The sequence below is a fragment of the Eurosta solidaginis genome, chromosome 5 (assembly GCF_040869045.1).
Source record: "Eurosta solidaginis isolate ZX-2024a chromosome 5, ASM4086904v1, whole genome shotgun sequence".
Taxonomy (NCBI): domain Eukaryota; kingdom Metazoa; phylum Arthropoda; class Insecta; order Diptera; family Tephritidae; genus Eurosta; species Eurosta solidaginis.
The window spans coordinates 208,707,671-208,733,417 of NC_090323.1; the positions used below are offsets into that span (position 1 = coordinate 208,707,671).

Below are 25,747 nucleotides of genomic sequence, written 5' to 3' on the forward strand. Positions count from 1 at the left end.
AATCAAGAGGAGCACGACGCAAATTGGAAGAGAAGCTCGGCCTTAGATCTCTTCGGAGGTTATCGCGCCTTACATTTATTTTTTTTTTTTTTTTTAAATAACGTTTCAGCAGAAATTTCTTATTATGTTAGCTTTATATTTTTATGAACGAAGCATACACTTAATTAGATTCAATTGTTTCCAAGCCGCTGATGTGTTCTATCGTGTACTGCCACATAACCAGGGGCCAAATCGTAACATCCGTGATCATATAACTCGTCACGTAAAAATATGATTTTCGGATTATGACATACGTGAACGTACTACTTCGATCGTAATTTTGGATCGCAACCTACGCGGCGAGTGACTGAACGTAAACGTTCCGTTCCACTTTCATTCGAAAACAAACTGGCGATCGTATACACACAAATTTCATTGAAAATGTAAGAGAATTGTTAAAATAGATGAATAAGTAAAATATAATAACAAATTTCAAACTGTTGTTATTAACAAAGGTAGAAATCAAACAAGCTTAATCCAAGCCAAAAGGAAACATTGGCGGATTCATGGCGAGACACTCGTTTTGGTATCGGCTTGCTTCAAATTTAACTTCTCCAGAAAGTAACTAAAACCTTCTTAAGTTAAGCACAATCTCTTCAAGAAACTCCAATAATTTTTTGTTACAAAGATATAATACATAAATGATATGCTTGCGCTTTGTTCGATAAGTCCAAAGGGTTGCTGCTCTCTCTTAACCGCCTTTGGACTATCTTTTCATCGCCTTCGCTTACTGGAGTTCAAACAAAACAATAAAACTTGATCCATCACGGTTATTTACTTTATTTTTTATTTTTTTGGCAAACAATTTGACAGTTCAAGATCTGTTGTGATCTAAAAATACAATCCAACCTAATGTGGATCGTAGAATTTAAAGTTATTTACGTCGAAAATAAATTACGTTCCGTTTGCTATCGTATTGTAACGAATTTACTGCAAATCCTCTTATTTGCAATCTTCTACTGAGTTCGAATCACTAAACTGTTGAATAAATAACTCCAATATTGAATAATGGAAAAATGGCCTTTATAAAAAAAAAAACTTCACAATACACTCAAACTGTGCAACGAATAGCTTAATAACCAAACTGATAGCTTAAATGAAACCGACTTTCAAAATAATACTGCTATTGCTCGCTAGATATCGTCTTAATCGCTTGACAACTCAAATCAAACTGAATCCCAGCGCCTCTACATCTGTCGCCTTTTATACTCTTTGATTTTAACATTCGCATCTTCTAGGTGCTTCCAGAATCTACTACTCCAGCAGCTCTTCTCAGCTGTAACTACAATTGCACAATTTTATAGTTTTTCTCATTGCATATTTACTTAGCCGTTTGCTATATTCCACCGTCTTCTGATCTATCAGTGTATATGCACCATATTCCACTGTTACAATCAGTCAATTCGATTATAAAGCCCACCGACTCAATGATTGTTTTAGGCGACTTTAACCTGCCACATATATCTTGGAATACCGTTGATCACAATATTGTCCCCGTATCATCCAAGATGCATAACAATGACTTTTTGGATGGAACTACTGATCTTTGACTTAATCAGATCAACTTCTTTCCGAATAAGTATGGAAAATGTTTAGACTTAGCATTTGTTGACGACATATCTAAATTCTCTATAAATCGGTGTGAACCTCTTGTTTTGCATACGCTTCTTTTTAAAAAAGTTAATTTTTTTACCAGCTAATACACCCAACTATATGTTACACCTTGAATCAGGTTTATCGTCGTTATTCCGTCACACCTTACGCATCCACATGCTTTATATTACGCGCTGTTTAAGTTTGCCAGCAAATATACTCCCCCGGGTTGTAGCAGAGGAGTGAGACAAGGGGCGTACTGGGTAAAAAAGTGGAGAAATATTTATGAAAGTGTCGACATGGTGCCTCTGTCTGACTTTTCTTCCGCATTGCTTAATATGAGCATACCAATTTTACTAGAGAAATTGATTCAAAAAGAGTTTTCAGCCTCAGATATATGCATGTGTTTGCGCATTGACTCTCCGCTGCTCGTATTCGTACATGGTACATATGTGTAGACGCACTTATTTATTCGTTTATGTAGATACATAATGATTGAATTATTGATGTGAATGTTTGTAGTTTACAGTCTCTCGCGCGCACATAGGCGTATAAGTAAATGCATCTGTATGTGACATCTCTCGGCTGCCTTATATATGTGTACACATGATTTGATTATTGACGTAAATATCGCTTAGCATGGCCTTAGCATCGCCTTAGTGATGGTATAGTTTAGTGATGCTAATATCCGTGACAGTATGTTATAATCCCATTTTGTTTATACGTTTGACGTATCACGTAATTTTCTTTCGTATAGCTGCCGGTCCGTGATCGCATGTTACGATTTGGACTCAGACTTGAAAGCAGTGGATTTAGACATCTTTCCATCTATCTTATGTTCGTAAAACTAATGTTTTTCAGACGGCTTCTATAGGAATTTAGAAAATTGGTTTACGTCGCCTTAAATAAAACAACTTTGTTACTGTAGACTCTTTGATGTTTTTACAAGAGAATTTGGGTTCCAACAACGTTTTCTAAGCTTAATGTTTTTTTGAGAAAACTTGTTAAAACTTACATTGCGTTTACTTTGCTTGTTGGGATAAAAAAACACTTTTCCACTGAACCCATTTAACCTTGAGTAAAGTTTTGGTTAGAAGTGCGTCATTAAAATTTTAATGCCCTTCATTATGAAAAATACAAACTATTTGTACAGCTTTTAAAAATGGCATTCTATAGAAGTTTCTCATTACGTTAGTTTGTATTCTAGTTATTTCAAGCTCTGCATTAAGAAAAAGTAAGAATATAAATGTAAGGATATTGACTTATTAAATACTGTCAAAAACTCGGGAGACTGGTAGAAGGTTGCTAATTCGTTAAAAAGCCGTCCTCTGAGTGTGACTGGCAATTTAGCGTTGAGCGATTTTTACAACTATTTTAAGGTTCTGCTGTCGGATACAAATGAAGTTCCTTGCATGCCCTGGGAGTTGCCTTCGGCGAGTATCGACTTTTAAGCCCCGTGAGCTGCAGCTGGTTCTAAAAGGTTTAAAAGACAACAAGGCTCCCGGTCAAGATCGTATCTGTTATGAGTTTTACAAGTACGCACCAGAGTGTCTCTTAACTGAGTTTCTTGCTTTGTTCAACATAATATTTTTAAAGAAGCAAATTCCTCAATCGTTTCGTAACTCTATAATGGTTGCCCTTTTCAAGAAGGGTGATCCCGATCTTCCATCCAATTACAGGGGGCTATCACTGCTTTGCTTCTGAGCCGCATCAATGCTTGGCTTAATTATAACAATATAATTTCCGAGTTCCAGGCGGGCTTCCATAAAGGTTATTCTACAATGGACAATTTGTTTAATTTAACTAGTATATTATTCGCCTTTTTTGTTGATTTTTCATGTGCTTTTGGCACAGTTCCACGGAATATGCTCTTCTATAAGTTAGCACAGCTTGGCCTCTCCAGGCACGTTTAGAAGTTTTGCGCTGTTAACTACGGTGTACGGCAAGGTTGTTTGCTCAGTCCAACTCTGTTCTCATTATACATCTACGATTTAGGTGGCAGTCTCTCCGGCGGTGCAAAGTTGCTGACACAACAGTAAAAGTTCTTATGTACGCCGACGATATCGTTCTTTTAGCTGGCTCTGCCACTGTCTTACAGAAAATGATAAATGGGCTTTACGTGTATAGTACGCAGTAGGCTTTGAAAGTTAACCTGGCCAAATCTAAAATATTTGTGTTCAGGGAATGTAGCGGTGTCCTTCTTTTCGTTGGTCTTATGGTAGCGAGTTTATTGAGATTATAAGTGGCTACAGGTATCTGGGAGTTCTCTTGAATTACAAACTATCTTTTACAAAGCACCTCGAGGTAAAACTAGCTGAGGTTAAAACAGCGATAAATGCTACCCGGTCAAAATACATAAATAACCCTCGCATTTGCATCTCAAATAAGATGAAACTTTTCGCGGCAGTATGTAGGTCCATTATGTTTTATGGTGCGCAAGTCTGGGGTAAGTTTGAATGCGTAGAGAAACTTCTTCGCTTCTTTTTAAAAAAGTTAATTTTTTTACCAGCTAATACACCCAACTATATGCTACACCTTGAATCAGGATTATCGTCGTTTTTCAGTTACACTTTTCGCATCCACGTGCTTTATATTGCGCGCTGTTTAAGTTTGCCAGCAAATAGACTCCCCCGAGTTGTAGCAGAGGAGACAGTGAGACAAGGATCGTACTGGGTCAAAAAGTGGAGAAACGTTTATGAAAGTGTCGACATGGTGCCTCTGTCTGAATTTTCTTCCGCATCGCTTAATATGAGCATACCAATTTTACTAGAGAAATTGATTCAAAAAGAGTTTGCAGACTATGCCGATAGCTCTTTTCAGTCCTCATATGATCTTTACTCCGACTTGCTCCCTATGTACTCTATCTATTTTAACGATGAGCATTCTGCATACGCCATAAGTCTGATTTTCCGAGCAAGGGGTGGTTTGCCAAATCATAATGCTCAATGTTTTAAAAATGTTTTTTCCAAAAACTGTTCTATGTGCAATTTATGTGTAACTGAAGACACCTATCACTTCATTGGGATATGCCCCATATATAAAGACATACGGTTTAATTGTTTTGGTGAGAAAGTTTTAAATCTGCAGAAGGTGGTAAATATCCTTTGTTTATATAAGAAATTTCTTTAAGTATAGAGAACTTATTGGCAACGAATTCTCATAAATGAGTTGTTTAGTTATAAGTGATATTAAGACACACAACATTTATTTTTATTGCCTGGAATCTTTATTTATGTTTATATATTTATAGTTTAATTCATTTTGCTTTACTTTTGTAATTACTAGTTGAAAGAAAATAAATAAATCACTACTACTACTACTACTGAACCCATTTAACCTTGAGTAAAGTTTTTAATGCCCTTCATTATGAAAAATACAAAATATTTGTACAGCTTTTTAAAATGGCATTCTATGGAACATTCTTACTATGTTAGATTTATATTTTTATGAAAAGAACAAAGCGTACACTTAACTAGTTTCAATTGTTTCCAACCAGCTAATATGGTCCATCGTATACTTTCACATAACAAGATTTGAGAGCAGTAGATTTAGGCATCTTTTCATCTCATGTTCGTAAAACTAATGTTTTTCAGACGGCTTCTATAGGAATTTTGAAAATGAGTTTACGTCGCTTCAAATAAAACAATCTTGCTGCTGTACTCTTTTTGATGTTTTTACAAGAGAATGTGGGGTTCCAACAACGTTTTCTAAGTTTAATGTTTTTTTGAGAAACTTGTTACGTTGCGTTTACTTTGCTTGTTGGGATAAAAAAACAAATTTTCACTGAACCCATTTAACCTTGAATAAAGTTTTGGTTAGAAGTGCGTCATTAAAATTTTAATGCCCTTCATTATGAAAAATACAAAATATTTGTATAGCTTTTTAAAATGACATTCTATGGAACATTCTTACTATGTTAGCTTTATATTTTTATGAAAATAACAAAGCGTACACTTAATCAGTTTCAATTTTTCCAAACTGCCACATAACCAGACTTGCGAGCAGTGGATTTAGGCATCTCTCTGATCTTCTTATATTCGAAAAAGTAATGTTTTTCAGAAGGCTTCTATAGGAATTTCGAAAATGAGTTTACGTCGTTTCAAATAAAATAACCTTGCTACTGTAGACTTTTGATGTTTTTACAAGAGAATGTGGGGTCCCAACCACGTTTTCTAAGCCTAACCCTTTCCCCTCTGAGTTGCTGTTTTCGCAATCAGGAGGGGTTTTCATCATTATGACAGCAAATACTGTAATATAGCTAAAATGTAAAATGTTTGGCATACCTGAAAAATCGGATATCCTTACCGTTATCCTGGGATATATAACCCCAATAACATTTATGGGTGAGATGCATAAGGCACAATAATACCAAAAGCACAAAAAATTAAATAACGGCTTTTAATAAAAAACAAGTAAGGAAGGCTAAGTTCGGGTGTAACCGAACATTACATACTCAGTTGAGAGCTGTGGAGACAAAGTAAGGGAAAATCACCATGTTTTAAAAAGAACCTAGGGTAACCCAGGAATGTGTTTGTATGACATTTGTATCAAATGGAAGGTATTAAAGAGTATTTTAAGAGGAAGTGGGCCATAGTTCTATAGATGGACGCCATTTAGGGATATCGCCATAAAGGTGGACCAGGCCTGACTCTAGAATTTATTTGTACGATATGGGTATCAAATGAAATGTGTTAATGATAATTTTAAAAGGGAGTGGGCCTTAGTTCTATAGGTGGACGCCTTTTCGAGATATCGCCATAAAGGTGGACCAGGGTGACTCTAGAATTTATTTTGTACGATATGGGTATCAAATGAAAGGTATTAATGAGTATTTTAAAAGGGTGTGGGCCTAAGTTCTATAGATGGACGCATTTTCGAGATATCGCCATAAAGATGGACCAGGGGTGACTCTAGAATTTGTTTTTACGATATGAGTATCAAATGAAAGGTGTTAATGAGTATTTTAAGAGGGCGTGGGCCTTAGTTCTATATGTGGACGCCTTTTCGAGATATCGCCATAAAGGTGGATCAGGGGTGACTCTAGAATTTGTTTGTACAATATGGGTATCAAATGAAAGGTGTTAATGAGTATTTTAAAAGGGCGTGGGCCTTAGTTCTATGGGTGGACGCTTTTTAGGGATATCGCCATAAACGTGGACCAGGGGTGACTCTAGAATGCGTTTGTACAATATGGGTATCAAATGAAAGGTGTTAATGAGTATTTTAAAAGGGCGTGGGCCTTAGTTCTATAGGTGGACGCCTTTTCGAGATATCGCCATAAAGGTGGACCAGAGGTGACTCTAGAATTTGTTTGTACGATATGGGTATCAAATGAAAGGTGTTAATGAGTATTTTAAAAGGGCGTGGGCCTTAGTTCTATAGGTGGACGCCTTTTCAAGATATCGCCATAAAGGTGGACCAGGGGTGACTCTAGAATTTGCTTGTACGATATGGGTATCAAATGAAAGGTGTTAATGAGTATTTTAAAAGGGAGTGGGCCTTAGTTCTATAGGTGGATGCCTTTTCGAGACACCGCCATAAAGGTGGGCCAGGAGTGACTCTAGAATTTTTGTGTACGATATGGGTATCAAATGAAAGGTGTTAATAAGTATTTTAAAAAGGAGTGGGCCTTAGTTCTATATGTGGACGCCTTTTCGAGATATCGCCTTAAACGTGGACAGGGGGGGGGGGGGGGGACTCTAGAATGTGCTTGTACGATATGGGTATCAAATTAAAGGTATTAATGAGGGTTTTAAAATGGAGTGGCCCTTAGTTGTATATGTGAAGGCGTTTTCGAAATATCGACCAAAATGTGGACCAGGGTGATCCAGAACATCATCTGTCGGGTACCGCTAATTTATTTATATATGTAATACCACGAACAGTATTCCTTCCAAGATTCCAAGGGCTTTTGATTTCGCCCTGCAAAACTTTTTAATTTTCTTCTACTTAATATGGTAGGTGTCACACCCATTTTACCAAGTTTTTTTCTAAAGTTATATTTTGCGTCAATAAACCAATCCAATTGCCATGTTTCATCCCTTTTTTCGTATTTGGTATATAATTATGGCATTTTTTCATTTTTCGTAATTTTCGATATCGAAAAAGTGGGCGTGGTCATAGTCGGATTTCGGCCATTTTTTACACCAATACAAAGTGAGTTCAGATAAGTACGTGAATTGAGTTTAGTAAAGATATATCGACTTTTGCTCAAGTTACCGTGTTAACGACCGAGCGGAAGGACAGACGGTCGACTGTGTATAAAAACTGGGCGTGGCTTCAACCGATTTCGCCCTTTTTCACAGAAAACAGTTATCGTCCTAGAATCTAAGCCTCTACCAAATTTCACAAGGATTGGTAAATTTTTGTTCGACTTATGGCATTAAAAGTATCCTAGACAAATTAAATGAAAAAGGGCGGTGCCACGCCCATTTTGAAATTTTCTTTTATTTTTGTATTTTGTTGCAACATGTCATTACTGGAGTTGAATGTTGACATAATTTACTTATATACTGTAAAGATATTAACTTTTCTTTTACAATTTGAATTTAAAAAAATTTTTTTTTAAATGTGGGCGTGGTCGTTCTCCGATTTTGCTAATTTTTATTAAGCAGACATATAGTAATAAGAGTAACGTTTCTGCCAAATTTCATCATGATATCTTCAACGACTGCCAAATTACAGCTTGCAAAACTTCTAAATTACCTTCTTTTAAAAGTGGGCGGTGCCAGGGCCATTGTCCAAAATTTTACTAGTTTTCTATTCTGCGTCATAACTTCAACTCACGTACCAAGTTTCATCGCTTAATCCGTATTTGGTAATGAATTATCGCACTTTTTCGATTTTTCGAAATTTTCGATATCGAAAAAATGGGCGTAGTTATTGTCCGATATCGTTCATTTTAAATAGCGATCTGTGCCCAGGAACCTACATACCAAATTTCATCAAGATACCTCAAAATTTACTCAAGTTATCGTGTTAACGGACAGACGGACGGACATGGCTCAATCGAATTTTTTTTCGATACTGATGATTTTGATATATGGAAGTCTATATCTATCTCGATTCCTTTATACCTGCACAACCAACCGTTATCCAATCAAAGTTAATATACTCTGTGAGCTCTGCTCAACTGAGTATAATAATTAATTTCACTGTTTATTCATCACTTGTGAAGAGAAGCAAAACGTTAAAAACATAAAGCGTTGCTGCATCCAGTTCCTGGTTTCCTTATTTTGTGAAGTGCAAAGAACGAATCGACGACGAGAAGGCTGTTCAATAGGAAGATGGACGCCAATATTTATACGGTTAGTTTGTGTTCGCTTTGCTAGGCTTCCACGATATTGCCATGTTGTGAGTGTTTTTTTTTTTTTTTTTTTTGCTTTATTCCTTTGACTATCATTGACTCGGCTAATGGTGCAATAAATTGAATGAGCGGAATCTTATACTGATTTCACGCAGATGGCTTATTGAATAGTAAAGGCAGCTTTTTACATTAAGGCGCTTATTGAGCTCAATCTTCCCTACAAAATTCGAATCTATTATTATTTCATTAGTAGCTAATCGAATGCCTAATGAAGTCAAAAGCACAATGCAACTCTGTTGGCAGCGTTCCGCTTCCGTTTCCGCTTCTTAGTTTTCAAAGCAAATGTCATTGTCTGCATGGCGGAACGATACAAGGTGGCCGCATCGAACAGCTGATTATAACCTTTTTTATTTGATTTGATACATCAACTACCGGCGCAGTACGATTTTGACATTTGTCCATCGAATTTACAAGTACATGGAATTTTTTTTGTTTGTAGGTATGTCACCATGCTCCCACCTTGTATCGTTCCGCCATGATTGTCTGTCTCATCCTTCATACTAATCGAGCAGTTACTTCTGTGTGAAAGCAAAAAATTTCCGATTTCATTAGCAGGTGAAATGAGATCATTAAGTATCTGTGTGAAAACAGTATTACGGCGTTCACGTTGTGATAATATAATCCGAGCGTTAACAACAACTAGCATAAAAATCATGGCCATCAGTAAAGTGAAACTATCGCGAGAAATACATATGCATATTATATATTTCCCCAAAGATTCATTTTTACTCCAATAATCAGCAATTGATCATAGGTGGTTGTAGTGCATTACCGAGTGACTCCTAAAAAAAGCATAATTTCGTACTAATCGGTAAGAGCGCGCTTTGCAGATTTGTCTCTCTTTAGTATTTGAATCCTTTGGTTTGAGCACTCTGCAATACACTGAAAGAGCTGGTGCTAGTCAAATCATTAAATCTGTTCTATTGTTCTTGACTTAACGGAGATTCGGTGAAATTGATCGAATTATGGTTAATTCGACAGAGTTGTTTGTCAAGCGAACAAATTAGTTTAGTCATTTCAACAGAAGAGAAATTGTCGCTCTTAAGTTAACAAAATTCTGTAAAATTGACAGACTCCTAATCAATCTAACTGATTTTTCTGTTAACACAACTGATCTTACAGGTCATTTCAGCAGCGAACAGCAAATTTCATAGAGAATTTTACGCTCTCTACTTTGTATTTATGATGATGGTGCTACTTGTTAAAAAAAACACCAAAATAAGAAAACCACCAAATCGAAAAACACACAAATTGGGAAAACAACAAAAACTAGTTTTTCAGTTATCAATACAAAACAAAAACCCCTTTTTGAATTTAATGCGCATAACACTGCCAAAAATTATGCGATACCGGGACACCTATTTATCGGGTACAATTTTGCAACTTCTCCTCCAAGCGAAATGCAGAATTTCGCCCTCTTGTTGCAAAATTTTTGTTTGAACGAACAGTATTTTTCCAAAATTAGTAACATTTTGTTCAAGTTTTTACAAATTTTCACTCACGCGAACGAATCTAATAAATAATAAAAAGGATCCTTTTTTAATGTTGATGTTTCCGACAGCATAAAGTTTGAGATGTTTTGGAATCGTTTCAAAATAAACTGTTACGATAATTAAACTTGCCGAATTACATATAAAGTTACTCTAGTGGTGAATTACCTTCCTTACCTTCCCGCGATGTGATTATTTACTTTTCTATAACTTACAAGTTCTCTATTTAAAATGTTATGTCAAACATTTATACTACAAGTTTTGTTCGAAACAAACAAGTGTGGCAACTCTACTTGCGAGAGAAGAAATTGAGAATGAGCTGCAACTGAAAGAATTGAGGTCAGTTTTGTTACTATTATTTTCATTTATATTTGAAAAGTAAAGTGACGCGCGGCGAAGTTCAAAACTATAAATCAAATAAATTACAAAAAATTAAATTTGGTGAAAGTGAGTCTAATAAAACAATGTTATAAAGTGTAAAGTTGAAATAAAGTTCTTGAAACCGACGCCAATGTGGTTTAACAAACGGTGCATGCCCTTATTTTCGCTAGAGCATGTACTAACGCGTGTGTGAATATGTATGTAGCATATATACATATATGTATGTAGCAACCATGTGTATATATGCATTCACATATTTACGTATATATATGGCAACATACTTTCGTACAAAGCTGTCGATGGTTTATTCGGAACAAGTTTTGTTTTTTTTTAATTCAGATTTAAGTTATTATTATTTTAATTAATATTACTAAATATAGCAATAAAATCATTAGAAATGAAATGTACTTATGTGCAATTTATACAAATAAAAAAAACTACGTACGTTTAAAAATATATTTATGCGGCTTTTATTTTTTCCACGGGTATTAATGTCACAGGTATGAACAGAAAACTCTGTTGATGTAAAAGTTTACTCTATTGATCTAGAAAAAAACAGAAATATCTTTTATTTCAATAGAATTCACTGTCAGTGTCATTTCGACAATAAATACTGTTAATTTAACAGTTTACGCTGGTTATTTCGAATGAACAGAAATTCCTTTCATATTAACAGTTTTGATTGGTATTCTTAGAGCGACAGTAATAACTGTTAATTAACAAAACTATGGGTAAAGTATAACGAAGCAACTTTTTTGTTTATTTGACTACTAAAACGGCCAATTACTAATCAACCATTTGTGCGCAGTTGATTCAACATCTTGTTGCGATGGATACAAATTGACAGAAATTTCGGTTGAATTGACCCGTATTTCGGTTGATTTTACCAGTACTTTTCTTTCAGTGTACGTGTATATAAACTTTTTGGAAAGAGTGTTCGAAAAACGTCAAGGTCTGAAAGCATACACACAAACTAAATGTTTTAATTGTTTCCAAACTGCTAATATGTTCCATCGTTTACTGTCACATAACCGGAGTTGGGAGCAGTGGGTTTAAGCATCTCTCTATCTTTCTTATATCCGTAAAACTATTGCGTTTCAGTCGGCTTCTATAGGAATTTTGAAATGAGTTTACGTCGCTTCAAATAAAACAACGGCTTGATGGATTTGGGTGAGATTTGGTACACATATAGCCAATAGTCTAGGAGGACCAATGTTTATGCTATATGTTTTTCAAAAGGGGGAGGTCCCCGCCCCCTAGGAACAGTTACAACTTAATGATATTTCTTCGTCTTTGTGATTGAATCACGCCAGAACGCAGAACGGCTACACAAATTTTGATGAAATTTGGGAAACAGATATACAATAGTGTACTGTCTAAAAAATTTTTGAAAAAGGAAAGGGGGGGGGGGAGATCACCCCTTGAACAATTACTTTTTAATAATTTTTACACATTATAACTTTAAGTTTTATTACAAACTCAATGGGTCAAATAAGTCGAGGGCTTACAAAGTGAGAAGTGACACCCTCCGCCCAGCCAGGGATCATTTGGGGACCCTTCCGGCATGATTTCTGGATGGGTTTCGGGATCCATCCATCATTCTGTCGGGGTAATTTCTGGACAAATTCGGAATCATTTGCATACCTTCAGAGATCAATTCTGGATGGTTTTCGGGATCCGTACGGGATCCCGTCGGGTTATATCGGGACTTTTTCAGTACCATTTTTGGACCCTTCCGATATCATTTCTGGATAGTTTTCGGCATCCCGTCGGGATAATTTCGGGACTATAGCGGGATCATTTTCGGATACAATTTCCGTGATAATTTCTGAATGATTTTCGGTATACGTCCCGGATCTTGTCGGAGTTATTTCGGGACTATTCAGGGATCTTTTGATTTTGGAATAATTTTGGGATCCTCCCGGTAAGCTTGATTTTAGATTACATATAGAAACTTGCGTTAATAGGGCTAAAGGTACTTTGGCGTTCGTGAAAAGGTGGTCTAAGGAATTTAATGATCCGTACGTTACTAAAACTCTGTTTACATAATTGGTGGGGACAATATTGGAATATGCTTCGATAATCTGGAGCCCACGTTATCAGTCACTGCGATAAACTGGAATCGGTTCAAAAACAGTGTTTGCTTTTTTGCTTTGAAACACTTGCCTTGGGACGCGTCAAGGAATCCTCCGCCGTACTGCAGCCGGCTAAAACTATTACAGTTGCCTACATTACAGAGCCGTAGGGAGATGCTTAATGTCTTATTTATAGTAAAACTCTAAAGAGAGTTGATAGCTAGCCCATTTCTGCTTGGAGAAATTAAGTTCAACAACTGCAACTTAGAAATGCATGACCCACTTCGTGGCATTTTTCAACTCCTTGTATTGTGTAATTATTATTATTTTATTATATTTTGTTTTGGTCTATTGTGCCTATCTGTGGGGCTATGTCCTGTAGATATCTTTATATATAAAAATCACGTGTCACTATGTTTGTCCGCGATGGACTCCTAAACTACCGAACCGATTTTGAATTTGTTTGGCTCCCCGTGTGTAGTTTGATCTAGCTTGAAATATAGGATAGGTTATATCTCAGTTTATATTCGTAATATTATTTTATTGCAATTTTTTTTTAATTTTTTTACCTAATAATAAAATGTATATACGCAGCGGCACTCATATTTTCAGGCGGTGCGGATATAATTCCGTGTAATTGCTTGGTGTTTAATTAAACAACCTGCTTATCAATAAAACATATTATAGCGAATGATATCAAGTATAGCACATCACCAGGCCCATCGAGAGAGGAGGGGGGGATTATCCCAGGACCCGGGGCTTCTGAGGGGACCCGCGACTTAGAAGTACTAAGACATTTTTTGTAAATTCAGGAGAGTCTTTCGTTGTTCCATGTGCAATTTTTAAGCCGAATTTCAAAAGCAATGAATATCTGTATTTCGTTTTAATATTATAGTGAAGTGTGAAAAATAAAAATCTATATATATAAAGGGTAACGCTAAAATGTGTGTTAGTTGGTCGCCGGTGTTTGAAGAGATGCAACAATGTTATAAAGTGTAAAGTTGAAATAAAGTTCTTGAAACCGACGCCAATGTGGTTTAACAAACGGTGCATGCCCTTATTTTCGTTAGAGCATGTACTAACGCGTGTGTGAATATGTATGTAGCATATACACATATATGTATGCAGCAACCATGTGTATATATGCATTCACATATTTACGTATATATATGGCAACATACTTTCGTACAAAGCTGTCGATGGTTTATTCGGAACAAGTTTTGTTTTTTTTTAATTCAGATTTAAGTTATTATTATTTTAATTAATATTACTAAATATAGCAATAAAATCATTAGAAATGAAATGTACTTATGTGCAATTTATACAAATAAAAAAAACTACGTACGTTTAAAAATATATTTATGCGGCTTTTATTTTTTCCACGGGTATTAATGTCACAGGTATGAACAGAAAACTCTGTTGATGTAAAAGTTTACTCTATTGATCTAGAAAAAAACAGAAATATCTTTTATTTCAATAGAATTCACTGTCAGTGTCATTTCGACAATAAATACTGTTAATTTAACAGTTTACGCTGGTTATTTCGAATGAACAGAAATTCCTTTCATATTAACAGTTTTGATTGGTATTCTTAGAGCGACAGTAATAACTGTTAATTAACAAAACTATGGGTAAAGTATAACGAAGCAACTTTTTTGTTTATTTGACTACTAAAACGGCCAATTACTAATCAACCATTTGTGCGCAGTTGATTCAACATCTTGTTGCGATGGATACAAATTGACAGAAATTTCGGTTGAATTGACCCGTATTTCGGTTGATTTTACCAGTACTTTTCTTTCAGTGTACGTGTATATAAACTTTTTGGAAAGAGTGTTCGAAAAACGTCAAGGTCTGAAAGCATACACACAAACTAAATGTTTTAATTGTTTCCAAACTGCTAATATGTTCCATCGTTTACTGTCACATAACCGGAGTTGGGAGCAGTGGGTTTAAGCATCTCTCTATCTTTCTTATATCCGTAAAACTATTGCGTTTCAGTCGGCTTCTATAGGAATTTTGAAATGAGTTTACGTCGCTTCAAATAAAACAACGGCTTGACGGATTTGGGTGAGATTTGGTACACATATAGCCAATAGTCTAGGAGGACCAATGTTTATGCTATATGTTTTTCAAAAGGGGGAGGTCCCCGCCCCCTAGGAACAGTTACAACTTAATGATATTTCTTCGTCTTTGTGATTGAATCACGCCAGAACGCAGAACGGCTACACAAATTTTGATGAAATTTGGGAAACAGATATACAATAGTGTACTGTCTAAAAAATTTTTGAAAAAGGAAAGGGGGGGGGGGGGGAGATCACCCCTTGAACAATTACTTTTTAATAATTTTTACACATTATAACTTTAAGTTTTATTACAAACTCAATGGGTCAAATAAGTCGAGGGCTTACAAAGTGAGAAGTGACACCCTCCGCCCAGCCAGGGATCATTTGGGGACCCTTCCGGCATGATTTCTGGATGGGTTTCGGGATCCATCCATCATTCTGTCGGGGTAATTTCTGGACAAATTCGGAATCATTTGCATACTTTCAGAGATCAATTCTGGATGGTTTTCGGGATCCGTACGGGATCCCGTCGGGTTATATCGGGACTTTTTCAGTACCATTTTTGGACCCTTCCGATATCATTTCTGGATAGTTTTCGGCATCCCGTCGGGATAATTTCGGGACTATAGCGGGATCATTTTCGGATACAATTTCCGTGATAATTTCTGAATGATTTTCGGTATACGTCCCGGATCTTGTCGGAGTTATTTCGGGACTATTCAGGGATCTTTTGATTTTGGAATAATTTTGGGATCCTCCCGGTAAGCTTGATTTTAGATTACATATAGAAACTTGCGTTAATAGGGCTAAAGGTACTTTGGCGTTCGTGAAAAGGTGGTCTAAGGAATTTAATGATCCGTACGTTACTAAAACTCTGTTTACATAATTGGTGGGGACAATATTGGAATATGCTTCGATAATCTGGAGCCCACGTTATCAGTCACTGCGATAAACTGGAATCGGTTCAAAAACAGTGTTTGCTTTTTTGCTTTGAAACACTTGCCTTGGGACGCGTCAAGGAATCCTCCGCCGTACTGCAGCCGGCTAAAACTATTACAGTTGCCTACATTACAGAGCCGTAGGGAGATGCTTAATGTCTTATTTATAGTAAAACTCTAAAGAGAGTTGATAGCTAGCCCATTTCTGCTTGGAGAAATTAAGTTCAACAACTGCAACTTAGAAATGCATGACCCACTTCGTGGCATTTTTCAACTCCTTGTATTGTGTAATTATTATTATTTTATTTTATTTTGTTTTGGTCTATTGTGCCTATCTGTGGGGCTATGTCCTGTAGATATCTTTATATATAAAAATCACGTGTCACTATGTTTGTCCGCGATGGACTCCTAAACTACCGAACCGATTTTGAATTTGTTTGGCTCCCCGTGTGTAGTTTGATCTAGCTTGAAATATAGGATAGGTTATATCTCAGTTTATATTCGTAATATTATTTTATTGCAATTTTTTTTAAATTTTTTTACCTAATAATAAAATGTATATACGCAGCGGCACTCATATTTTCAGGCGGTGCGGATATAATTCCGTGTAATTGCTTGGTGTTTAATTAAACAACCTGCTTATCAATAAAACATATTATAGCGAATGATATCAAGTATAGCACATCACCAGGCCCATCGAGAGAGGAGGGGGGGATTATCCCCGGACCCGGGGCTTCTGAGGGGACCCGCGATTTAGAAGTACTAAGACATTTTTTGTAAATTCAGGAGAGTCTTTCGTTGTTCCATGTGCAATTTTTAAGCCGAATTTCAAAAGCAATGAATATCTGTATTTCGTTTTAATATTATAGTGAAGTGTGAAAAATAAAAATCTATATATATAAAGGGTAACGCTAAAATGTGTGTTAGTTGGTCGCCGGTGTTTGAAGAGATGCGTCAGTCGATTTTGGTCAAACGTGGACCAGGATACCCCTATAATGTGTTTATAGAATATGGATAACAAATGAAAGCTGTTGATGAGTGCTTTAGTACAGAGTAATATATTATACCGCTGGGTGACTAGGGTCTCGAGATATAGGCTAAAACGTGGCCCGTGAATGCCTAGACAGTGTTTATACAAACGGATATCAAATGAAAGCTGTTGATGAGTGCTTTAGTACAGAGTAATATATTATACCGCTGGGTGACTAGGGTCTGGAGATATAGGCCAAAACGTGGGCCCGTGAATGCCTAGACAGTGTTTATACAAACGGATATCAAATGAAAGCTGTTGCTGAGAGGTCTAAAGTAATTTTCATTGTTGTATTCAATTTAGTTGCATCAACCTTCCAAAAGTGATAAATATAAATGCGAAGCCGAAATAGACATGAATTAATAATACCCACATACCTATTTACATACGTCCTATTCGATTTGCCTGAAATTTGGTATATAAATTTGCCTATATTAGTGTTTACGATCCTTTTTTCCGACCAGAGACGGACTGGGACTGGGATTAGGACTTGGACTGGGACTGAGACTCGGAGTGGGACTGCGATTGGGACTGGAACAAAAGAGATAGACTGAGAGAGAAAGAATGAGACCAAGATGGAGATAGATGAAGCGAAAAAGACGGAGGGAGGAGTGAATAAAAGGATTAGGAAAAAGTGAAGAGGGAGAGGGCAGAGTTAGACGGAAAAAGCTTTTTAAAATGTACGGAGGTAGGCCAAATTTAGGGCAGAACAACGTCTGCCGGGTCTGCTAGTATATAAATAAATAAATAAATCATTTCTGCATCATTTTCAGAATCCATCCGGGTACACGTCAGTGTCCTTTCGGGACTAATTCGAGATTATTTAAGGATCCTTCCGGGACAATTTCTGGATGGTTTTCGGGCTCCGTCCGCGATCCCGTCGGGGTTATTTTGGGCCCTTTTCGAGACTTTTCCGGCATTATTTGGGAATCCTCTCACGATCATTTCTGGATCGGGGTCACGTCAGGCTCATTTCGCGGCTTTTTCGGGTCTATTTCGGATCCCTTCCGGCATCATTTCCTAATGATTTTCGGACTTCGTCCGGGATCCCATCAGGGTCATTCCGGGACTTTTTCGGAATCATTTGGAATCCCTTCCAGTATCATTTTTGAATGGTTTTCGGGATCCGTCCTGAATCCCGTCAGAGTCATATCTGGACTTTTTTGGGATAATTTGGGGACCCTTCGGGCTAATTTCGAAGGTCATTTCAATTTCAGGGTCATTTCGGGACTTTTTCGGGATCGTTGGGGACACTTCCGGCATCATTTCTGGATGTATTTCCGGGTCCATACGGGATCCCGTCATGTTAATTTCGGGATTATTTTGGGACCCTTCCGGCATCATTTGTGGATGATTTCCCGGATCCGTCCGGGATCCCGTCAGGTTAATTGCGAGATCATTTGGGACCCTTCATTTCTGGATGGTTTTCCGGATCCGTCCGGGATCCCGCCAGGTTAATTTCGAGACTATATCTGTATGATTTTGCAACCCTTCCGGGATCCTTTCTGGCTAGTTTTTAGGATCGGTCCGGGATCCCGTCAGGTTAATTTCGGGATCATTTTGGAACCCTTTCGGTATAATTTCTGGATGATTTTCGGGATCTGTCCGGGATCCCGTTGGAGCTTTTTTCGAAACTGTTTCGGGACTATTCCGGGATCCTTCCGGGAACATTTCTGGATGGTCCGTCCATCCCTACTGGATCCCGTCAGCGTCATTTGCGACTATTACGGGACCATATAGGGCCCTTTGCGGCATCATTTCTGGAGGAATAAGAATACTTTTTAATCAAGGTTAAATGAATTTAAGTAATTGCTAATTATTTTATTCACTCGGCCCATTATACATAGCTTGTGGAAGTTTTTGGCCAAATTACCTGATAAAATTGTTCCTTGTAGTTGTTTATTTTTATATATGTAAGCGTTTGCACAATTGAATAAATTTATAAATTTGAGAACGGTTATGTGATATTTGTATAATACCTGTATTTTTAATGAATAAATAGAGAAAAGTACAAAGGCACACTTAATTAGTTCTACCTGTTTTCAAACTGCTAATATGTTCTATTGTATGCTGTCACAAAACCATAGTTGGGGGCAGTGCACTAAATTTTGAGCAACGACACTGCTCGAAGCTAAGTGGGTTGAGATAATTGATCTTGTATTATGTGTTATTGAGACCTTAATTTAATCCGATTTAAAGGTCTGATCATCTTTAACATATTCCTTAAATTCATTAGCTTAGGACATCGCTACAAAAAAAAGATCATCATAATAAATTCAGAACTTTTTTGGGATCATTTGGAGACCCTGCATGGATCATTTCTGTGTGGTTCTCTGGATCCGTCTAAGATCGCGGCGTTGTCATTTCGGGACTGTTCCGGGATCATTTAGTGATCCTTCCGGTAACATTTCTGGGTGGTGTTCGGGATCCTGTCGGGGTTATTTCGAGACTGTTTCGGACAGAAGTTACTGTTACAAGTTTGTATTTTTGAATTTTTTGAAACTTTTTTGGTTTTGTATAAAGCGTGCTTTGCACACAGATTATATTAACTTTGATTGGATACCGGTTGGTTGTACAGGTATAAAGGAATAGAGATAGATATAGACTTCCATATATCAAAATCATCAGTATCGAAAAAAAATTTGTTTGAGTCATGTCCGTTCGTCTGTCCGTTAACACGATAACTTGAGTAAATTTTGAGGCATCTTAATGAAATTTGGTATGTAGGTTCCTGGGCACTCATCTCAGATCGCTATGTAAAATGAACGATATCGGACTATAACCACGCCCACTTTTTCGATATCGAAAAACCGAAAAATATGCGATAGTTCATTACCAAAGGCGGATAAAGCGATGAAGCTTGGTATGTGGGTTGACCTTATGACACAGAATTAAAAATTAGTAAAATTTTGGACAATGGGCGTGGCACCGCCCACTTTTAAAAAAAGATAATTTAAAAGTTTTGCAAGCTGTAATTTGGCATTCGTCGAAGATATCCTGATAAAATTTTGCAGCAATGTTGCTACTATTACTATATATGAGCTAAATAAAAATTAGCAAAATCGGACTAAGAACACGCCCACTTTAAAAAAAAATTTAAAAGACAAATTTTAACAAAAAATGTAATATCTTTACAGTATATAAGTAAATTATGTCAACATTCAACTCCAGTTATGATATGGTGCAGCCAAATACAAAAATAAAAGAAAATTTCAGAATGGGCGTGGCCCCGCTCTTTTTCATTTAATTTGTCTAGAATAATTTTAATTTACCAATCCTTATGAAATTTGGTAGGGGTATAGATTCTATGACGATAACTGTTTTCTGTGAAAATGGGCGAAATCGGTTAAAGCCACGCCCAGTTTGTATACAAAGTGGACCGTCTGTCCTTCCGCTCGGCCGTTAACATAATAACTTGAGCAAAAATCGATATATCTTTACTAAAATCAGTTCACGTACTTATCTGAACTCACTTTGTATTGGTATAAAAAATGGCCGAAATCCGACTATGACGACGCCCACTTTTTCGATATCGAAAATTACGAAAAATGAAAAAAATGCCATAATTCTATACCAAATAGGAAAAAGGGGATGAAACATGGTAATTGGATTGGTTTATTGACGCAAGCTATAACTTTAGAGAAAACTTTGTAAAATGGTTGTGACACCTACCATATTAAGTAGAAGAAAATGAAAAAGTTCTGCAGGGTAAAATCCAAAGTCATTGCAATCTTGGCAGGAATACTGTTCGTGGTATCACATATATAAATAAATTAGCGGTACCTTACATATAATGTTCTGGGTTACCCTGGTCCACATTTTGGTCAATATCTCGAAAACGCCTTCACATATTCAACTACCATCACGCCCTCTTAAAACCCTCATTAATACCTTTAATTTGATACCCATATTGTACAAACACATTCTAGAGTCACACCTGGTCCACCTTTATGGCGATATCTGGAAAAGCCGTCCACCTATAGAACTAAGGCCCACTCCCTTTTAAAATACTCATTAACATCATTCATTTCAAACCAATATCGTACAAACACATTCTAGAGTCACCCCTGGTCCACTTTTATGGCGATATCTGGAAAAGGTGTCCACCTATAGAACTCAGGCCAACTCCCTTTTAAAATACTCATTAACACCATTCATTTCATACCCATATCTACAAACAAATTGTAGAGTCACCCCTCGTCCACATTTATTGCGATATCTCGAAAAGGCGCCCACCTATAGAACTATGGCCCACTCCCTTTTAAAATACTCTTTAATACCTCCCATTTGATAAACATGTCATACAAACACATTCCAGGGTTACCCTAGGTTAATTTTCCTACATGGTGATTTTCCCTTATTTTGTCTCCAAAGCTCTCAGCTGAGTATGAAATGTTCGGCTACACCCGAACTTAGCCTTCCTTACTTGTTATATTTTAAAATTATTGTTTAAACAAGTTTTAAATTGAAATCGAATAAAATTAAAAAAGACAATAGTAAATTGAGAGGTGTCCAATTTAGTAGCAAATTGTTTCAAAAAGTGCTTAAACAGGTGAATGGTTAAAAATTTAGGCTCAGATTACTAACCGTGTACTTGCACCCACCCGAAAATTTCATCAAAGCTTCACCACTGTATATAAATAGCGCCCACAAAACTTTTCTTACTTTAGTTAATTTATACTTCTTTATACATAACAAGCAGCGGATAAATTTAGAAGCTAAAATGAATCTCCACAATCATATCGCAATGCTGGTTATTCTGCTTATCTTACTTTTTACCAAAATAAATTCGCAAACTGACGATCGGCGTTATTTGGTAGCATTACTGTCGAATGGACATTATTATTGCGCTGGCTCGTTAGTCAGTAAGCTAATAGTGATCACATCTTCGCAATGCATCAACGACGAACTTAAAAGTTCAGTCAACGTTGTAGCTAATGTAGCTAATGGACCAAATTTCAGCGGACCACGTCGCGGAGTGGTGGACATATTTCATCACTGTGATCGAACATCGATAGCTGGTATTAAACTGGATGACCCACTTGAAAATCAGCATGGAGTGACTCTAATACCACTTTGCCAAAATTCAGTTTCGGTGCGCAGTACGATGGAAATTAGTGCATGGACTCGACAAACAAGTGGCTTACCTAATTTTGAACTCGTAAAACATGTCGTAACTATAGTACCACCAAGGAGGTGTGAGTATCTCTACGGAGAAGGTATGGAAGAATATATGTATTGTGCTGAAGGTGGCGTTGGCTTTTGTGAACTATATTCTGGAGCACCGGCCGTCGTGAATGGAGAACTTTATGCGGTGGCAGTTTTTCCACCTATTGCGCACTTCGGATTTCCGCAACGTTATGTAAATACAGCTCATGCAGCTGTTAAGCTTTTCATAGAAAATTTGATTCATGATAATCAAATCTAGAAGTTGTTGGTGTTAATAAGTGCTGAGTGAATTATTAATCTATCTCGGCTGAACGCTCCATTTCAGATTTATTTCATAAACGTCACAGCGCACGGCAAAATATATTGAATTTACCTTATAAAACTGGGCATAGTATGTAAACAAAAAATTTAATTAAAAACTTTAAACAATTTTCAATTTCTTTTAATCTTTTTAAAATAAAGTGCTGATTAAACTCAATAAATAGTATGTTCTCTCATATGATTTGTGTTTTAATAAGAAAAATAACTAGCCTAACTCATTTGTATTTAAAAGTTTGAGCGTAAATCTCAAACTTTTTTGTACACCAACGAAAATTTGGTTTAAAATTCAGACTGCACCTTTTTTCGTGAAAAATGGAGTAGCAGCACTGGGTTTCAATTCTAAGTCAGAGAAAGTCTACATTTGCACAAAAAAAAAACAATAATAAGAAGAAAAGCCGGGATTTTCTTCGGCTGTTCCGAAGACTTCATACCTTTCATGAATGTAGCCGGGCAATAATCTTATTCTCTACGCAATATCCGAGTAATCGGCTACATAAAATCTTGTCTTAACTTAATCTTAATAATATTATAAATGCGAAAGTTTGGATGTTTGGATGTATAGATATTTGGATGTCCACACGTTTGCCTTTTTCTCCTAAATCAATAATTTTTCGTATCTGGCTCATACAGATCGAGATCTAAACATTTTGGAAAAACGATCAGTGGTGTTCTTCTTCTCCACCCGCTTGACACGCTTTTATCACATTTACCTGTATGTTTGTTTGTAACTCTTCATTCTCTTCAACGCACCTGCTGCCTTAATAAAATGCTTTTATAATTAGGTTAGGTTAGGTTGAACTGGCCGGCCATGAGGACCTTACATAGACTGAATGAGTCCGTAGTGTTACCAGAAGCTTGTTTTAACGACCAAACTGAGAAACCCTATAAAAACCAGGACCTATGTTATAAAAAACCTCCGTCCTCTTGGCAAATACTAGAAGCTTCTTAGGACTTAAGCCACTTGCTGCTTCCAGATCTGACAGCTGTATCACTCCTAAAAGCTGGAGTCTTAGCCTGGCAAGCGCAGGGCACGAGCACAGATCGTGCTCGATCGTTTCCTCCTCCAGCCCGAACGTCCTACATCAGCTATCACTGACCAAGCCTATTTTAAAGGCATGTGACGCCAGAAGGAGTAGTCCAGTCAGAATGCCCGTCATGAGTCTACAGTCCTCTCTTTTTAATGATAGAAGAGACTGCTTACACTCTAACACGCATTTAAATGCTGTGCTATGCGAGGTTATTGCCTTAATTGCTGTTATAATATAAAAGTTAACATGGTTGCAGCTTAAGGCATTCTCGTCCAGGGTTTCTACTGCTTTGGTTACGGCTAATATTGCCGCTTGGAAAACGCTACAGTAATCCGGCATCCTGTAGGATCTCTTTATTTCCGTATAAGCACAGTATACCGCAGACCCTACTCCTTCCACTACTTTGGAACTATTTGTGTACACATGTATCGCCTCGTCCGCCATTTGAGCACCCTTCCGCCAACCGTCCACCTCTATTATAGCCTTAATATCTCCCTCCAAGCGCAGATAGGGAATCAGGTAGTCTGTTCGTCTTGCGGTTGATGACGCTATACTACTATGGCCGTATAGGCGGCGCTCAAGCTGCCCCGAGCCACTGAGCTTGGTTGCAGTTGCTAAAGCTATGTTCTTTGCTACCAGGTCTGCAGGTGGAATGTGCAGAATGGCATACAATGCAGCCGTCGGGGTTGTTTTCAGGGCTCCCGTAATGCTAAACATTGATAGTCTGCATACCCCTCTAATTTTTTGAGCTAGCTTGCTTTTTGTGTGGCTTTCCACCAAACAAGAACTCCATAGTATAGAATAGGGCTTACAATCGCTGTAAAAACCCAATGAGAAAGAGAGGGCGAAAAGCCCCACGTACACTGCAGCATTCTTTTACATGCATAAAGTGCCCTTGCGACCTTCTTCACCCTCTCCTCCACGTAGAGCTTCCATGACAGCTAACTGTCTAGGATGATTTCTAGATATTTTGTACAAGATTTCTCCTGTAGGGTCCCCTCCCAACTTAGGCCTGGTCCAATTTGGGACCTTGTACCTTTTTGTAAACAAGACCATATCCGTCTTCTCCGCGTTGACTTTCAACCCGAAGTTAGATGCCCAGGTATGAATATCCCGAAGCGCCCGATCCATTAAAGAGCTAATCGTTGGAAGGAACTTTCCACTTATGACAATTTCAACACCATCCGCGTAAGCCGTAAGTTTTACTGGCCCCTCATCGAATCGCCCGAGCAGTTGGTTGATGACCAGCATCCACAGCAGATTTGATAGCACCCCTCCCTGCAGCGTGCCCCTGTCCCCTGATTTCATGGCCTCATACAATCCCCATTGGTATGTAATCATCCTGCAATTTAACATGCACCCGATGCATCTGGTTTAGGCTGGATGTACTTTAATATAATTAAGACCATCCATACTCGAAACATTACATACTAGAAACATTACTGAAAGCCCGGCAATGTCTAAGAAGACTCCTAGACCATATTCCTTATATTCCAGGGATTTCTCTATGCTTATTACAATGCGATGTCTACCTACTTGCCTTTGGTGTACGCATGTTGAGTTGTGGACAGCATCTTTTGATCCACGTCGACCTTTATGTACACACCTATCAGCCTCTCAAAGGTTTTGAGCAGAAATGGTGTTAAGCTAATGGGTCTATAGTCTTTGGGATACACGTAACCGAACTTCCCCGCGTTTGGTAGGAAAGCTACACGAGCAGTTCTCCAAGAGTGCGGTACATGATTCAGTCTTTTACACCCATCGAATATTATTTTAAGCCATTCCACGACCGCCCTACTTGAGACTTGTAGCATGGCCGGGAATATACCATCTGGGTCCGGCGATTTAAACTTAGAAAACCTTTTCACTGCCCAGTCGATCTTGGTATCGGTCACCAAGCCCGGCACTACTAGCTCCGTGATCGAAGTGTGAGTGATATCTGCTCGCTCTTCTAAACCGTCTCCCGATGGGAAATGTGTATCGAGAAGCACCTCAAGGGATTCCCCACTGTTACGTGACCATTCCCCGTTCTCTTTCTTTATTAGTCCCTGGACTATGTTTCCCTTTGCTAGGACTTTTTTCAACTGTGCTGTTTCGCTTGGAGCACTCTATGTCCGTACAGAAACTTTTCCATGAGTTTCCCTTAGTAATTTCACGCTTTTAGATCCTCAGTAGATCCCTGTACTCGTCCCGACACGCTTCGCTTTCCGCGGTCTTTGCGAGCTTAAACATTTCTTTTACCTGTCTTCTT

The 25,747-nt window shown here is 37.5% G+C and overlaps 1 protein-coding gene across 2 annotated transcripts in view; it reads right to left on the bottom strand.

Moving 5' to 3' along the window:
* Mrtf (Myocardin-related transcription factor) overlaps window positions 1-25,747 on the bottom strand; it is a 671,490-nt gene that overhangs the window by 262,563 nt on the left and 383,180 nt on the right. The window contains exon 6 of one of the 2 annotated variants that reach the window (XR_010953537.1): window positions 14,293-14,389. The exons of the other annotated variant lie outside the window; for it this stretch is intronic. The gene's annotated coding sequence lies outside the window, so the exon portion shown is untranslated. Of the gene's footprint in view, window positions 1-14,292; window positions 14,390-25,747 lie in introns of those variants that run through there. 2 annotated transcript variants of the gene reach the window in all.